The sequence below is a fragment of the Nicotiana tabacum genome, chromosome 13 (genome assembly GCF_000715075.1).
Source record: "Nicotiana tabacum cultivar K326 chromosome 13, ASM71507v2, whole genome shotgun sequence".
Taxonomy (NCBI): domain Eukaryota; kingdom Viridiplantae; phylum Streptophyta; class Magnoliopsida; order Solanales; family Solanaceae; genus Nicotiana; species Nicotiana tabacum.
The window spans coordinates 111186591-111203127 of NC_134092.1; positions in this window are offsets into that span (position 1 = coordinate 111186591).

Genomic DNA, 16537 nt, shown 5'->3' on the forward strand with positions numbered 1-16537 from the left:
TCAAAACACTGATCCGGGTTCGTTTGCTCAAAATGTTGACCAAAGACAACTTAGTTGAGTTTTAAAGCTCTATTTCCCATTTTAATCCATTTTTCACATAAAAACTTTTCTGGAAAATTGTAAAGACTGCGCATGCAAGTCGAGGAATGATAAATGGTGCTTTTCGAGGTCTTAGAACACAGAATTACTTATTAAATTTAAATATGATATTTTGGGTCATCACATACTTAGTCGTAGAAACTACGTGCCATCACGGCGTTATACGGAGGGAGTTTGGGTCGTGACAACCTCGACCTCTACCACGACCCCAACCTCTACCACGACCCTGACCTCTACCATGACCCTGGCCTCTCGTGGCCCTAATTGGTGGCATTGGTGGCTGGCCGTCGGATCTGGTAGTACGTGTCCTCACCATCTGTGAGAGAATAGAATAACAGAAATTTAGTTTCCAAAATCAAACAATTCGCACGACAGAATACAAGAAAGTGAAATTTTCCTAAGGGTTCGGCAGCCTCTCGAAGATAAGTACAGATGTCTCCATACCGATCCGCAAGACTATACTAAACCTGCTCATAACTCATGAGACATATATAACCTAGGCTCTTATACCAACTTGTCACGACCCAAAATTTGTATGTCGTGATGGTGCCTATCTCAATAGTAGGCAAGCCGACAACCTCAATAAGCCACAATTTCTTTTAAGTTTGAAAACATAATATATAAATTTAATAGAAAAATCCCACAAATATTGATATAAATACACTCCCAAAACCCGGTGTCACTGAGTACATGAGCATCTAAATGATAACATAGTCCGACTGATACAAACACTGTCTGGAAATGTAGAACAATACAAATAACTGAAAGGAAAGAGAGTCAAGGTCTGTGGATGCCAAGCAGCTACCTCGATAGTCTCCAACAGATAATCTTCCAAAAACTAGCAACCGCCATGTCCGAAAGTACCTGGATCTGCACACAAAGTGCAGAGTGTAGTATGAGTACAACCGACTAAATAAGTAACAAGACTAACCTTTGGGCTGAAAGTAGTCACGAGCTCAACAGGTACAGTCCAATATAGAAATAACAGTACAGAAATGTAGGCATGCTTTCAAGTTCAACAGTTAACTCAGTACAAATAAAATAGATCAATTCTACATGTTTTGAAGAATCTGACATCTCTATATCTACATGCCAATGTACATGATGTATGTGATGCACCTCTGTGGAAAACCTCGTGCACTCACAAATCTCAAAATACTCAATCACACAGTACTGTATATGGCCAATCCATCCCAGGGAAGATCCATCCCGTATATATACACATCAACTGACAATCAGGCAATCAGTACTGTATAAAGCCAATCCAGCCTAGAGGAAGATCCATCCCTAGATATAAATAATTCGGACAAGATCCATGTCCAGGGAAGATCCATCCCTAAATATAAATGAACCGCGCTCACTATGGGGGGTGCAGACTCTGGAGGGGCTCCTTCAGCCCAAACGCTATAATAGCCAGATCCAAGCATAAATAAATAAAATATTCTGCAGCGTGCAGCCTGATCCCATAAATATCACTCAAAATCTCCAGTATCTCGGGCTCTCAATGACATAAAAATCAACCCGACATGATGATATGATGTACCAATGAATGAAAACAGAGACTGGGATATGATATACAAATGATGAATGTGACTGAGTATAAAATTACAATTTAATCAAATAATTCAATAGCAATACGACCCCGAATTCAAGTCCGATTGACCTCAAATTTTGCACACAAGTCATAAATGACATAACGGACCTATGAAAATTTTCAGAACTGAATTCCGACCCTGATATCAAAAAGTCAATCTCCCGGTCAAACTTCCAAATTTTAAATTCCTATTTTCGCCATTTCAAGCTTACTTTAACTACGAACTTTCAAACAATTTTTCAGACACACTCCTAAGTCCAAAATCACCACACGGAGCTATTGAAATCATTAAAGCTCTATTCTGGGTTCATTTACACATAAGTCAATATCCGGTCAACTATTTCAACTTAAGCTTTAAATCTTGAAACTAAGTGTTCCAATTCATTCCGAAACCTCCCCAACAAGTCACATAATTATAATGTAACACAGATAAGCAGTGAATGGGGGAACAAGGCTATAATACTCGAAATGACCGGCCGAGTCGTTACAAAAAGTAAAAAGGTTAATATATTATTAAGAATCAAAATGCTATGCAAGTGTCCGAGGAAGCACAATCAAAGCTAAATCCAAAATAAGAACAAGCTTTCAAGACTATATTATAAAGAGTCGACTCTGCTATAATGGAATTATTCTTTGTAGATGCCTTCGAAAATATCGAAATAATATTTCTATGTCATGCATTACTTGAAAATATCATATCAAGAGGCATGACACTATTAGCAATAATAGCAAGTGATGTACAAACAACGATTTTATTGTGAGACCACCCACTTTAGATTTGATATACCTCTTCAAACAACTTAAATAACCATCACAAATATATCAAAGCAGAGCAATGATGCTAAATTTATAAGAAAACAAATTGATAATATAGAATGAAACACTTATGGCTAAGTGTCAAACAAAGTTTTAGAGATATATTGGATATTAATGAACCATTTGGTGAAACATTAATGGTTTGGGAGGTAATTTATGTCAAGTATTACTAGTAGTTCCAAAATCGGCAAAAGCAGAGACTGTAAAAGCTAGCTTGCCAAAGATATGCTTCTGGCCTCAAATGAAAAGATTCAACTAACAAGAATTATAAAGTAAGAACAGATCCAGTATTCAGTGCCTTCTTGCTTCGTGTCGGAAATGAATAAGAGCATCAAATAAAAGATGATTTGGTTCTTCGTGAACACTAGGTTATCAATCCCAATGGTAATAGTAGTGCATATAATCAGAGAAATATTTCTATCATTAGATTAAAACGCAATTTGTGCAAATCGCATAATAGAATTAAAAAGGTATCTTAGCTAGTAGAAGTGAATATGTTGATCAACTAAATAAAAGATTGATTGCAAAATTTTATAGTAAAAATAAAATATTTTTTTTGTTTTTGACACAGTAGAAAACGATACCAATAATTACTACTAAGAAGAATACTTAAACACTTTAATACCAAACGACCTTCTACCATAAATGTTTGTTATCAAGTTTATTATTTCTTACGTATGATAGACTAAGTTAAAATTGATCTTCCATTGTATATAGGTCAATTTTGCAAAATAATATGTCTGTCATGCTACTGAAAAATTTAGATACGCCGAATAGCTTATGTAATAGCACACATATGGTATATAGAAGTTTTGACAATAACGTCATACATGCAAAAATTATGATACTGGTCAATGTGCTTCTACATATATTCTTATCCCTGAATTCAACTTTCGTCTTCCGAAACTAAGAAATCTCCTTTTAAATTTGTGTGAAAATAATTTTTTGTATGTTTATGTTTTGAAAATATAATAAATAAAGCACAAGGACAGACATCATAAATATTGGACTATATTTATCGCAAGATATTTTCTTGCACGAATAACTGTATGTTGCACTTTCAAGAGGGATATCAAGATCGACAACAAGAGTTCTGGTTAAGGCAGAGCAACCAAAGCATTAGGAGGAAACATACACAAAAAAATATTATCCACAAAGAAGTGTCCGTTAAGATACCTGTAACGACACGACCGGTCATTTTGAGTTCTAGCACGTCATTTGTCGGTTTGAGGCCATGGGTAGCTTCACTTCAGATATTATGACTTGTACGTGTGGTCGGAATTGGAATTCGGGAAGTTCGGAGTTGATTTGGAGAGAAAATTCTAAATTCAGAAGCTTTAAGTTGGAGGAATTGACTAAGGGTTAATTTTGAGTAAACGACCTCGGGATCAGGATTTGAAGGTTCCAACAGGTTTGTATGATGATTTTAAACTTGGGCGTATGTCCGGATCAGATTTTGGATGACCCAGGAGTATTTCAACGCTTATTACAGAAGGTTGGCATTTGGAAGAATTTCATAAATTTGGGTTGAAGTGCATTTCAATGTTATCGATGTTTGTTTGGAATTCTGAGTCTGGGAATGTCTCCTTATGATGATTCTGGCCTTAGGAGCACGTCCAGAAGTGGATTTGGAGGTATGTAGGTCATTTTAGGGACATTTGGTGAAAGTTGAAAATTTGGATAATTTTGAGAAGTTTGACCGGGAGTGGACTTTTTGATATCAGGGTCGGATTCTGATTTTGGAAGTTGGAGTAGATCTGTAATGTCAATTATGACTTGTATGCAAAATTTGAGGTCAATCAGACGTGATTTAATAGGTTTCGACAACGATTGTAGAAGTTTGAAGTTTCAAAATTCATTAAGTTTGAATTGGAGGGTGATTCATGTTTTTAGCATTTAAAGGCTTGACTAAGTTCGTATGACGTTTTAGGACTTGTTGGTATGTTTGGTTGGGCTCCCGGGGGCCTCGGGTGAGTTTCGGATGCTTAACGGATCGATTTTTAGACTAAGGAAAATGCTAAGGCAGCTGGTATCTGGTGTAACCGCACCTGCGAGGTTTTGGCCGCAGGTGCGGAGCCGAAAAAGTGTCCAAGAGGGGGCACAGAAGCGGAATTCGTTGGGGGAGGCTGGGATCACAGATACGGCCAAGTTCCGCAGAAGCGGAACCATACCTGCGCACGAAGAGCCTCAGAAGCGGAGGCGCAGAAGTGCTGTCGGGCTGCAGATGCGGGAAATGAGGGGCCTGAAGGAGGACCGCAGAAGTGGTATTTTGGCCGCACCTGCAGAACTGCAGAAGCGGCCGAGCGACCGCACCTGCGGTAATCGCTGGGCAGAAGGTTTGCTTAAGTACGGGATTTTGGCCCATTTCCTCTCATTTCCACTTGGTTAAGCAATTTTTGGAGAACTTCAAGGAGAGATTTTCATCAAGTAACACGAGGTAAGAGATTCCCACCTATTGCAAGCTAAATACTTGGTTTATCTATGGATTTAAACATGGAAATTGGTAGGAATTTGGGATTTTGAAGAAAAACCTAGAAATTGGTATTTTTGGATTTTGACCACGATATTGGACATGGAATTTGGAATAAATGATATACTTGAGTTCGTGATATTATGAGTAGCGACTACCTCCAGAAATTTTCGGAATCCAGGCACGTGGGCCCGGGGTGATTTTTATCGACTTTTCGAGCGGAGTTGAAAATTGTTGTACATTGAATTATAATGAGTTTTAGAGTATATATTTATGGATTTGCACATTTATTGACTAGTTTTGGAGCGATGAGCATCAGTTTGAGTTGTTGGAAAGGCTTTGGAGCTGGTTATGGAATTTCTGAGCGAGGTAAGTCTCTTTTCAAGTCTTGTAAAAAGGAATTAATCCCATAGGTGAATTGAATTAAAATGTGTGCTTCTATTTGTGGGGGCTACGTACGTACGAGGTGACGAAAGTCCGTGCGTAGATATTATTATGCTTATGTTCTTGTAGTCTAGGACCCAAATCATGTTATACTTGCGATGTTTGTGCCCTACTTGTTAATTTAATTGTTTAAATCATATTGAAACTTGATAAAGGAATTATAAAAGGTTAAACTTCATTTTCTTGACCGTTAATGAGAATTTGGTATTCCCTTGAATGATTGCCCCTTAATAAATCTTGAATTGGTTGTTGTAAATGTATTTTCTCTTTTGTGGAGAGGGCCGAACGCCTCGGTAGCAGATAGATGCATCTATGGTTCGTGCCGTTCGACCCTCGACAGTGCACAGTTTAAATATTATGTTGGATCGGGCCGTATGACCTCGACATAATTTGCGCATGATAAATCTTTGGAACTAATTATAATTGATATTGCTTCTTTGGCTTGAGATATAAATTATTAAATGATGACAATAATTTGGAAAATAAATTCCTATTAATAAAAGAATTGTCCACTCACTTCTTATTATTGAGTTTACAGTTGTTTCATATAATCCATGCTTAAGTATAATATCAGAATTTATTGTTAGCCCATAGTAAGTGTCGGAGTCGACCCCTCGTCACTACTTCTGCGAGGTTATACTAGATACTTACTGGGTACGCGTTGATTTATGTACTCACACTACACTTGCTGCATATTTTTGTGCAGGTACATATATGTCTAGTGGCCTTGTGGATGCAAAGGCGCGGTTATTGCGGGGACTTAGGTGAGCTGCATTCTATACTACGATCTGCAGCCAGCAGAGTCTCCTTCAGAGTTATTTATATCTTTCCTGTCTAATTTGTATTCCGGACAGATGCTGTATTTTATTTTACTCTCTAGTTAATGCTCATGCACTTGTTACACCGAGTTTTGGGAGTGGTTATGGGTTGTTCAGTATTTTAGTTGCGGAAATATTATCATTTACTCCGTAAGTCCTATCTTTTACTATTTAAGTGAAGAAAATTACAATTTGAAAATACTAAAATGAGTAATTAAATTAATCAATTATTGTTGGCTGGCCTGACAGCGGTGTTAGGCGCCATCATGACCTCTAATGGAATTTGGGGTCGTGACAATACCATCACATTAAATACTTTTAAACTATAATACGTAATTATCTAACTACCATGACAAATTGATAATTTGTGTAAGTTTTGATGATATTCTTTTATTTTATATTTATGTATTATGCTAATGTAATAATATTTTTTGGCATTTAGATGATTGTTGTATTATTATACATAAAATTTCTTTTATTAATTAAATTATATTATTCCTTCATATAAATAAATGTTTAAATCATCACGCGCCATTATTAACATGCAACGCACGTTCATAGATACTAGTATTATTATAAAATCATGAATATAATGTTGGATTACAAAAATAACCTTATAATATTAAGCATAATAACTCATAATAAAAGGACATAACCGGAATTCTAGACATTAGTCTTATAATCCTATTAGTTTTAGGACATATACTACATATTAGGAATCCTACATGATTACCTTTAGGAATTCTATTAGTATAATTACTTTCGGGCATAAACATATAATACTACATGTTAGCATGTAAATCTAATACATTTAGGAAAATGTTAGGTACTTCTTACAAATTTCTATTACTAATTTAATTTGAGAATGTATTATATAGTTCAAATCCATTTAGAAAAAGGAGAGCCTATATATATTATTATAAAAGTATGAATACAATATTGATAGACCAAAATAGTCCTAAAATATTAATTAGAGGAACTCATAGGGAAATGACATAAATATAATAACCTAATTTTTGGACTGCAATACCTTGTATGTTAATTTTATTAATATTTAAGATTTTAACATTATAAAAATTTATCTATTAAATTCTTATTAAAAATATGTACGAAGGTTTAATAAAATTAATTTCGTAAGAATCCTCCGTATTGGCAAATACGTTACCACTCCATAATGTCCAATACCAAGAAAAAATAAAAGTAATGTTAAATGGAATGCATAAAGCGTTGAAATTGATAAAATAAAATATTCCCACGATAATATATTTTTATATTTATATTTAAACTGATTTCCTACTCAATTGAAAAAATATTTATCCATTTTTTCGTGTAATATTGAAAAATATACCCAATTATTAAACAACAACTAAGAAAATAAAAATATGTGAGAAAGAGAAAGAAATATGGTTGGTAAGAGTCAATACCAGTAATGATTCTCCAAACATAAAGATCTAAAACTGAAATGTTAGATCGATCTTTTTACTCTTTGAAAAGTAAAATATATGGTGAATAAAATTATAATTAAGATTAAATATTCAAAATAAGATATGAACTAATATTAAGATCTAGATCAACATAAAATAAATTATTTTTCATGTTAAGACCAAATAATTAACCCTTTCAATTATTTATTTAGCAAGAAAATCTAATTCAATTATGTTTTTATCATCATGAGTAAAATTATTTTTCAAGTTAAAAAAATCTTAGGGTACATAAATTTATTCCATAAAAAGTGCATTAGAGATTAAAAAATTTAGAACACAAAGTAAAAAATGTTAGTGTAGTATTAAGAATCAAAATGCCATATAAGTGTTTGAGTAAGCATAATCAAAACTAAATCCTGAACAAGAACAAGTTTTCAAGACTATATTATAAAGAGTCCACTCTGGTATAGCAGGATTATCCTTTGTAGATGCCTCCGATGTAATTGAAATAATATAAAAGAGGCAATACAACAAGAAAAATTCATGTTTATGCAATTATGAGGGTATTATAGTGCTAATATAGCTAAATCCAGCAATTGTAAGGGTAATAACTTGGAGTAAGAAGTGAAGGAAGTACTGGCTATTCGAAATTAAAGTTTAGTATTTATACATGCCCTAATAATTTTGAATCGGATTGGGTTAAAATTATACCAATCTGAATCCGATACGGATATCTAAAATTTTAATAAACATAATCTGAAATCCAATCCAAATATCCGAAATTCGAAATCCGAAATTGAGCGGATCGGTTCGAATTTTAGATATCCGATAAAAATGCACAGCCCTACATGATAATGTTAGCAATAATATCAAGTGGTGTACGAGCAATAATTTTATTATGAGGCCACTCACTTTAGACTTGATATTCCTCTTCAAACAACTAAAATAACCATCACAAATATATCAAAGCAGAGAAATAATACTAAATTTATAACGAAAGAAAAATTGATAATATGGGATGAAGCGTTTATGGCTAGGTATCAAATGATCGAAACAATTGCCTAGAGTTCTGGAGATATATTGAATATCAATGAACCGTTTGATGGAAAATTAATAGTTTGGGAGGTGATTTCTGTCAAGCACTACTGGTAGTTCCAAAATAGACGAAAGTAGAGACTGTAAAAGCTAGCTTGCCAAAATTATAATTATGGCCTCAAATGAAAAAGATTCATATGCTAAGAAATATAGAGTAAGAATATATCCAATATTCAGTAACTTCTTTTTTCGTGTCGGAAACAAAAAAGAGCATTGAATAAATAAGATTTGGTTCTTCCAGAACACTTGGTTATCAACCCCAATGGTAATATATAATATTGTGTTTAATAAGGGAAATATTTCTATCATTAGATTAAAACGCAATTTGCAAATTACATGATAGAAATTAAAAATCTATCTTAGCTAGAAGAAATAAATATGTTGATCAACTAAATAAAATGTTGATAACAAATTTTATGGTATAAACAAAATGTTTTTTCGTTTTTGACTCAGTCGAAGATGATACCTGTCACGACCCAATTTTCCCTCCGTTGGGTATCATGATGGCACATAGTCTTAAGGACTAGGTAAGCCTAATATTTACTGAATAACAACAATAATTAAATAACATCTAACAATTTTTGAAATAGAAACCTTTATAAAATTTACATTTCCCAAAACCGGTAGTACAAGTCATAAGCTCTACAGAGTTTGTTACAATTTTCTAAATACAACTGTTTGAAACAAAGTAAACAGTGTGAATACAAATCTGAAGGTGACTCCGAAGCCTGCGAACGCAGCAGCAGGTTTACCTTGAGTCTCCACAGCAACAATCCACACAACTAGCTAATGATAAACTAACTTCGAAAATACCTGGATCTGCACAAAAATGTGCAGAAGTGCAGTATGAGTACACCACTGCGGTACCCATCAAGTATCAAGACTAACCTCAGTGGGGTAGTGACGCGGTCCAGTCAAGACACCTACTGGACTAAATAACCTGAACAAGTATAAGTATAGGAACAACATAGTATGATATCTACATAAGGACTACGTGAAATGGCAAATAATACGGTAATTTCAGTAAGAAAGGAAAACAACAACTAATAATGGAATACCATGATAATGACACAATCGATGTATGGAAACACGGTCTAAATCCGGTGATCACAAATAAATGAAAGGCAAATAACAACTCAACAAAACAACCGCTTTCATGCTGGGTTTTAGCCAATAACCTCCATGAGGTATCGAACCTCAGAATATTCACAACTCACGGGTCCCAATTCCTGAACCGTAACACTTAGCATCCTGTGCTCTCATTACAATTTAAAACCGCACTGACGACTCATGTTCCCAATAGAGTCATTCTCACATAGAAGGCAAGTATACAAGGGTGTGCATCTATACTCAACAATATCAAGAAAACCTCTTAACTGATAAGAGTGCTTAACTACGTGTATGCTTGTGCAAGTGTCCTAACATAGTTCATGCCAACTAGTAAGTATAGGAGAAGAAATGGACAGCAAGTAGAATATTTTCCCACAACTTTCCACAAGATAAATCTCACACAGGTAAGTGTACCATTACACTAATATCAACAACAAGAATGTCCCCAGGCCATCACAAGTTATCAGAAATCAATCCCTGACACAACCCACCTTGTCTAGCCACATGCGCAACCCACATATATATATCCTGCCTTGTCACGCCGCATGTGCAAATATCAATAGTAACAATAGCACGACAGAAAATGTAACAAACCCGACCAGTCATTTTGAGCTCCAGCGCATCGTTCGGAGGTTTGAGGCCTTGTGTAGCTTCACTTCAAGTATTATAACTTGTGCACGTGGTCGGAATTGAATTTCGGAAAGTTCAGAGTTGATTTGGAAAGAAAATTCTAATTTCGGAAGCCTTAAGTTGGATGAATTAACCAAGGGTTGATTTTTGAGTAAACGATCTCGGGATCAGGATTGGAAGGTTCCAACATGTTTGTATGATAATTTTTGGACATGGGCATATGTCCGGATCAGGTTTTAGATGACCCGGGAGCGTTTCAGTGCCTATTATGGAAAGTTGGCATTTTGGAAGGATTTCGTAAATTTGGGTTGGAGTGCATTTCAATGCTATCGAAGTTCGTTTGGGATTCTGAGTTTGGGAATAGCTCTGTATGGTGATTCTGGTATTGGGAGAGCGTTCAGAAGTGGATTTGGAGGTCCGTAGGTCATTTCGGGGTCATTTGGCGAAAGTTAGAAATTTGAGGGTTTTTGGAGAGTTTGACGGGGAGTGGACTTTTTGATATCATGGTCGGATTACAATTCTGGAAGTTAGAGTAGGTACGTAATGTCAAATGTGACTTGTGTGCAAAATTTGAGGGCAATCGGGCGTGATTTGATAGATTTCAGCATCGAATGAGGAAGTTTGAAGTTCTAAAGTTCATAAAGCTTGAATTGGAGTGCGATTCATGGTATTAGCGTTGTTTGATGTGATTTGAGGCCTCGAGTAGGTCCACATTATGTTTTGGAACTGGTTGGTGTGATTGGATGGGGTTCCGAGGGCTTCGGGTGGATTCCGGGTGGTTAACGGATTAAAATAAATGGAATTTTAGGAAGGGCTGAAGTGGTTGAGCTTCTGGTGTAATCGCACCTGCGAGAAGAGGGCCGAATGTGCGAGTCCAAAGGTGCGGGAAAGGATTCGCAGAAGAGGATTTTGCTGGGAGAGGCATGGACCGCATATGTGGTCGAGATCCATAGAAGCGCGACCGCACCCGCACGCGTGGAGGCGCAGAAGCGGATGGTGGCCGCAAATGTGGAGTTGAGGGCTCTAGTGGAAGACCGCAGAAGCGGTAGTTGGGCTGCATGTGCGGAACCGCAGGAGCGGTCAAGTGACCGCAGGTGTGGAAGTCGGGGCTGGGCAGTGTCTTCTTTAAAATGAGGGTTTGGCTCTATCTCATTTCATTTCGCCCATGGGAGCCGATTTTGGAGCACATTGGAGTGCCATCTTCATCAATCATAATGGGGTAAGCGCTTTCTTCACATGAGTTTATATGGATTTAGACATGAAAAATTGTAGAAATTTTGAATTTTGAAGAAAAACCTAGAAATTGATATTTTTGGAATTTGACCGCGAATTTGGGTAAGGAATTGAGAACAATTTATATATTTGAGTTCTTAATGCTATGGGTAATTTTTATCTTCAAAAAAAAAATTCCGAAATCCGGGCACGCGGGCCCGAGGGTGATTTTATCGACTTTCCGAGCGGAGTTGAGAATTGTTGTAAATTGAATTGTTGTGAGTATTAGAGTATATTTTTATGGGTTTTCACATTTATTTACTAGTTTGGAGTGTTGGGCATCAGTTTGAATTGTTGGAAAGGCTTGGGAGCCGGCTATGGAACTTCAGAGCGATGTAAGTCTCCTTTCTAACCTTGTAAGAGGGAACTAACCCCATAGGTGAATTAAATCAATACGTGCTTCTATTTGTGGGGGCTACATATGCACGAGGTGACGAGAGTCCGTGCGTAGGTGCTATTATGCTTAAGTCCGGGTAGTCTAGGACCCAAAAGCATGTTATACTTGCGATATTTGTTACCTTATGGTCAATTTAAATTGCTTAAATCATATCGAACTTGGTAAATGAATTTCAAAAAGGTTAAACATCATTTTTCTTGACCGTTAAAAGAGGATTTGTCATTTCGTTGGACAATTGCTCATTGATGAATTATTGACTGACTGTTTGAATGTGTTTATCTTTCGAGGAACGAGTCGAACGCCTCAACAGATTAAATAGATGCATCTATGGTTCGCGCTATTCGACCCTCCGGCAGTATACAATTTAATATTATGTTGGATCGGGCCGTACGACCTCGGCATGATTTGCGCATGACATAATTGATTGTTTTGGAATTATTGATAATTGATATGGCCTCATTGGCCGGAGATATAAATTGTTAAAAGATGAAAATAAATTTGGAAATTCCCTATTAACAAAAGAATTATTTACCTGCCTCATGTTACCAAGTTTACAGCTGCCTTATAAAATCCATAATTCATCATATTATCGGTATATTATTGTTGGCCATAGTAAGAGTCTGAGTCGACCCCTCGTCACTACTTCTTCGAGGTTAGGCGGGATACTTACTGGGTACACGTTGATTTACGTACTCATACTAAACTTGCTGCACATTTTTGTGTAGGTGCATATATGTCTAGCAGTCTTGCGGGTGCAGAGGTGTGCTAGATGCGGAAACTTAGGTGAGCTGCATTTTCATCTACGATCCGTAGCCAGCAGAGTCCCCTTCAGAGTTACTTATGCATTTTCCTGTCTAATTTGTATTCTGGTCAGGTATTGTATTTTATTTTATCTTCCTAGTTGATGCTCATGCACTTGTGACACCGGGTTCTGGGATGATTATGGGATATTTAGTATTGAAATTGGAAACATTATTATTATTCTTAAAGTTCGTTTGTTACTAGTTAAATTAAAGCAAATTTATTTTTTCAGAAACACTAAAATGAGAATTTAATTAACTATTTATTGTTGGCTTGCCTAACAGTGGTGTCCGGCGCCATCACGACCTTTAATGGATTTTGGATCGTGACAGAAACCTCATACAACCCAATAATACTCGCACGACAGAAACCTCGTGCATCACAATAACAACAACCGCACGACAAAAACCTCATGCATCACAACAATAAGTACAACAACAACAATGACAATAATATAAGGGTACGACAAATAAGTCAACTCAGAGATTCTAGAACTTAAAGAAACGGAGGAACCAATTCACAAGGAGTAGCCACAATTGGGAATGCTAGTCATAAGAAGAAATCTCAACAAGAAAGAAAATACTATGTAACAACGGTCCACAATATACAGTTCGACAGCGAGGGAGCTAACACAAGTCGAATAATTCCAAATAAGGACATTTAACTTCTTTTAAGGTTGGGCAATTAGGAAAGAGATACAACAAATTCAGCGAAGAAAAAATAGCGGAAAGATAATCATAACCTCAATTAAGGCTAAATAATTATAGGAGAGATAGTAATAATTCCAATTAAAGATAAGCAGTTAGGGAAAGGATAACATGGTAATAGAAGAGATAACAATTTTAATTAAGGCACGGATGGATCAAATAAGCAACAAGAGTGGATCATGAAGCAATTAATTTTAATTAACGCACGTAGAGGTGAAACTAGTAATTAAGAGACTTATTCATAACTGTCACAACCCAAAATCCATAATAGGCCGTGATGGCGCCTAACACCGCTGTCAAGCAAGCCAGCAATAATTAATTAACTTAATTACTCCTTTTAATATTTAAAATCACGATTTTCTTCAATTTAATAATAAAAGAACTTTACGGAGTAAATAAAAATATTTTCATAATTTCAATACCAAACAACCCATAATCACCCAAAAACCCGGTGTCACACGTGCATGAGCATACACTAGGAAATATAATAAAAATGCAACATCTGTCTGGAATACAAATTAGACAGGAGAAACGTAAATAACTCTGATGGAGACTCTGCAGGCTGTGGATCGTAATATGAAATGCAGCTCACGGTAAGTCCCCGCAACATCCGCGCATCTGTGCCCAAAAGACCACCGAGTATATATGCACCTGCACAAAATGTACAACAAGTATAGTATGAGTACGTAAATAAATGCGTAACCAGTAAGTATCTAGCCTAATTTCGGAGAAGTAGTGACGAGGGGTCGACATCGACACTTACTAGAGGTCCAGTTAAATAAATAATACGATAATTCATACAATTGTAAAGTACACAACAATAGGGGAGAAATCTGAAGTTTAATAATATTCCAATTATTTTCTTTTTATCAAAAATTTATCGATCATGTATCCTACCGCAATATCTCAGAATAAATTCCAAGTGTCAATACCAATTAGATAAGAAATACCATAAAATACCAGGCGTGAGTGAAAATTTTATCTCGTGAATATTCAAACTACTAGAGGTATAACACACGATTCTACCAAGGTCGTTCGGCCCGATCCGGAGTAGTGTGTACACTGCCGAGGGTCGAACGGCACGAACCAGAGATGCACCTTTATATACTGCCGAGGTGTTTGGCCCGCTCCACAAGAAAGGAAGGAATTTATCCCATTCCGAGAGATACTGCTGAAGCGTACGGCCTGCTCCACAAGAAAGGAAGGAAGTTTTCGAATCATAAGATACGCGCTTACAATAAAGTACATGAGCACAATAATAAGTACATCTATTTACATTTATCGAATACCTTAGCAACATCTCATGGTATTAAAGCTTGACCTGATACGTTTATTTTTAAATCAGTTTCAGTTATAACTTTAATTAAATAAGCCAGCATAACAAGTTCAAATAATTCAATTATACAGGATAAGGTCCTAAGTCTACCCGGACATAGACATGCTTTAGCTACGTACAGACTCTCATCACCTCGTACGTACGTAGCGCCCACAACTAGTTGCACATAACAATAAGTATCACCTAGGGGTGGTTTCCCCCTCACAGGATTAGACAGGAGACTTACCTCGCTCCGAAGTTCCATAACCGGCTCCAAAGCCCTCTAACACCTCAAACCGATGCCCGTCGCTCCAAAACTAGTCAAACAATGTGCAAACCAATAAACATATACTCTAATACTCATAACAAATCAATTTAGACAAGTTCCCAACGCCGCTCGAAAATCTGATAAGGCAACCCTCGGGCCCACGTGCCCGGATTCCGAAACTTTTTGAAGATAAACATTACTCATAACATTACGAATTCAAATATATGACTTATTCTCAATTTCATGCCCAAATTCGTGGTCAATATCCAAAAATACTAATTTCTAGGTTTTCTACCAAAACCCCAAATTTCTACAAATTTCCATGCTTAAATCTATATAAAAACCATGTATATATCTTGAAATGGATGGGAATAACTTACCTTGGCATAGATGAAGAAAAACCCCCACTTGAAGCTCTCCAAAAATCGTCCAACCAAGAGAGAATGGAAGAAAATGGCCAAATCCCCGTTTGTAAAGAACCCTTCATCCCAACGACTTCTCGCACCTGCGGTCACTTGACCGCTTCTACGGAGATGCCCCCAGCTTCCTGCTTCCGCTTCTGTGCCTTCCCTTCCGCAAGTGCGGTCTCGCTTCTACGGCGAGATGACCGCATCTGTGGTCCCAGCACTGCCTAACAAAAATTGCATATGCGCCCTTTTGGACGCTTTTGCGTCTCCCACACATGCGGCCAAAATCTCGCAGGTGCAGTTACACCAGAAGGCAATTACTCTATCACTTCTTTCAAGTCCAAGCTCGATCCGTCGATCATCCGGAATCCACCCGAGGCCGTCGGGACCTCAACCAAATATACCAACACGTCCCAAAACACATTACAAACTTAGTCGAGGCCTCTAATCATGCCAAACAATATCGAAACTACGAATCACCCGCCAATTCAAACTTAATGAGCTTTGAAACTTCAAACTTCTACAATCGATGCCGAAACCTAACAAATCACGTCTGATTGACCTCAGAGTTTGCATACGAGTTATAATTGACATTACAGACCTACTCCTACTTCTGAAATCGGAATCCGACCCCGATATCAAAAAGTCCACTCCCGGTCAAACTTCACAAAAATTATCAAAATTTCCAATTTTTGCCAAATGACTCCGAAACGACCTACGGACCTCCAAATCTACATCCGGACGTGCTCCCAATACCAGAATCACCATACAGAGCTATTCCTAAACTCGGAATCCCAAACAGACATTATTAACATTGAAATGCACTTCAACCCAAATTTATAAAATTCTTCCAAAATGCCAACCTTCCAC